This window comes from Caloenas nicobarica, chromosome 25, assembly GCF_036013445.1.
Source record: "Caloenas nicobarica isolate bCalNic1 chromosome 25, bCalNic1.hap1, whole genome shotgun sequence".
Taxonomy (NCBI): Eukaryota; Metazoa; Chordata; class Aves; order Columbiformes; family Columbidae; genus Caloenas; species Caloenas nicobarica.
Genome location: NC_088269.1, coordinates 83690 through 86258, shown reverse-complemented (window position 1 = coordinate 86258; position 2569 = coordinate 83690). Strand labels below are relative to the sequence as shown.

General features: G+C 50.8%; 1 pseudogene; it reads right to left on the bottom strand.

Moving 5' to 3' along the window:
* Positions 1–220: 220 nt before the first annotated feature.
* On the bottom strand, positions 221–1147 carry LOC135998331 (olfactory receptor 14A16-like; annotated as a pseudogene).
* Between the last annotated feature and the right edge of the window lie 1422 nt (positions 1148–2569).

The window sequence follows — 2569 nt, the reverse complement described above, 5'->3', positions numbered from 1 at the left end:
AACACTGCAGGGCTCTATATTTCTTTTAAAAACAGAGAGAAAATGGCTCCTCATTTACATAGACACTTGGTCAGAAAAAAGGCAGACAGTGAATTAGGAAAGGGATGACAATATTATTACAAAACACCATCAACACAACACCAACAAAACAAGGAAGGCTGAGCCTGCAATGAGTTACACTATAACTGCCATGCAGAGGATGACAGTTTGTTGCTGCTGGTTACAGAAAATGTCCAGTTATCATTTTCCACACTGAAACCTGGAGCTCCTTGTTCCTCATGCTGTAGATGAGGGGGTTCAATGCTGGAGGAACCACTGAGTATAGAACTGCCATGACCAGGTCCAGCCATGGGGAAGAGATGGAGGCGGGTTTCAGGTAGTCGAATACGCCAGTGCTGACAAACAGGGAGACCACAGCCAGGTGAGGGAGGCATGTGGAAAAGGATTTGTGTCATCCCTGCTCAGAGGGGATCCTCAGCACAGCCCTCAAGACCTGCACATAGGACAGCACGATGAACACAAAACATACAAAGAATATAGAGGCACCAAATATAAGAAGCCCAACTTCCCTGAGGTAGGAGTTTGAGCAGGAGAGCTTGAGGATCTGGGGGATTTCACAGAAGAACTGGTCCAGGGCATTGCCCTTGCACAGTGGCAGTGAAAATGTATTGGCCATGTGCAGCAGAGCATGGAGAAACCCAGTGCCCCAGGCAGCTGCTGCCAAGTGGACACAAGCTCTGCTGCCCAGGAGGGTCCCGTAGTGCAGGGGTTTGCAGATGGCAACGTAGCGGTCGTAGGACATGACGGTGAGCAGATACATCTCTGCTGAAATGAAAAATATTAAGCAAAAGACTTGGGCAGCACATCCCATATAAGAAATGGTGCTGGTGTCCCAGAGGGAATTGGCCATGGACTTGAGGAGAATGGTGGAGATGGAGGCCAGGTCGAGGAGGGAGAGGTTGAGCAGGAAGAAGTACATGGGGGTGTGGAGGTGCTGGTCACAGGCCACGGTGGTGATGATGAGGCCGTTGCCCAGGAGGGCAGCCAGGTAAATGCCCAGGAAGAGCCAGAAGTGCAAGAGCTGCAGCTCCCGTGTGTCTGTGAACGCCAGGAGGAGGAAGTGGGTGATGGAGCTGCTGTTGCACATTTGCTGTTTCTTACCATGGGGGCTCTCTTCTAAAAAGGAAATGACAACTTCAAATAAGGACACACTCCTCTAAGCAAAGCCACTCCATCTCATGAAAGTTTGCCCCATCAGAAATGCATTTCCTTCCTCTGGTCTGTGCTGGCTGAGTGTGCTGTGAGGAGCAGGACCTTTGCCCGTCTGGGGGCAAGCAGACAGCTTTGTTCTGCTGCAGTGGGGACAAGAGAGCTAATTTGTGAGAGCTCGGATGTTCGCAAGTAGTGTCTGATTTTATGCACCATTAATGGAAAAGCTCAACATCTGCACTCGTGACACTCAAGACCATGGGTTGCAGAGCAGAGGCTTAGCATGTCATTACTATTATTTTGTCTGGTTTTAATTTTCCACCATCACATCGCATGACTGGGTTTTTGTCGGGTTGAAATCCTCATTTATATGACTGTAAATGTGAAGAGTCTTGAGACTGGAGAGGCAAAAGCACTCATCTCTCTGTGGCTCAGTGCAGAGTTAGGAGAGCAGCAGTGTCCACCAGACTTTTACCCATTTGCCCCATGCTTTCACTTGTGATGCCTTAACTTCAAAAACAAGTCAGTCTTTGAAAGAAACCCCAAAACTGGACTCACACTGGAGCAGGGGAGTCCTGTTTGAAAGGGAAGATCTGCAAACCCTTCTCTGTCCCAGTCCAGAGGTGGAGACGTGATGACGAGAACAGGACATGACCCCTCACCCAGAGAAGCAAAGGACTCTGGCAGCAGAGTGCGGACCCCAAGGAAAGGCTCAGCACTCCTGGCATCCTACAGCAGAGCTGGGCCTTTCTGGGGGCAGCTGGTGAGCCCAGCAGGACAGGCAGAGCAGAGTCAGGGCTCCTGGAGATGGGATGTGCTAAAGGGACAGTCCGATCATTGCCCAGCAGACAACACCCAGCAGCCATCTGCAGAGAAGGAGCAAAAGAGCTCCTGAACAGCCCCTGCTCTGCCGCCTGGAGCTGTCCCTGCCTGCAGCTGTGTCTCTGTCCCCAGGTCTCCTCCTGTCAGTGTCACAGACCCCATCCCAGCCACTGTGTGCTCAGCTCTGCCCTGCAGACCCCTCCCAGAAGCCGGGCACTGCCCAGGGGCAGCTCTGTGTGGGCCGACTCTGATGGGAACATCAAACCAACAATAATGAGCAAAGTCATGCTGATGCTGTCTGGAAGCCACGGTGTGTCCATTTCTGATACTCACAGGTTTATTCACTGTTAAGAGCCACAGACTTGGAATTTCTGTGCATCCTCCTGAACTGAGACGTTAATTATTGTGTCCCATTGGCCTCATAGACAATCTAGAGTATGAGACCGATGGAACAGGATCCTTACTTTTCACAGAGCCCCTGTTTTGCTGTGCCTTTCCAAAAGCCTCGCAGGAATGTCCTAAAGTGATCTGGAGCTAT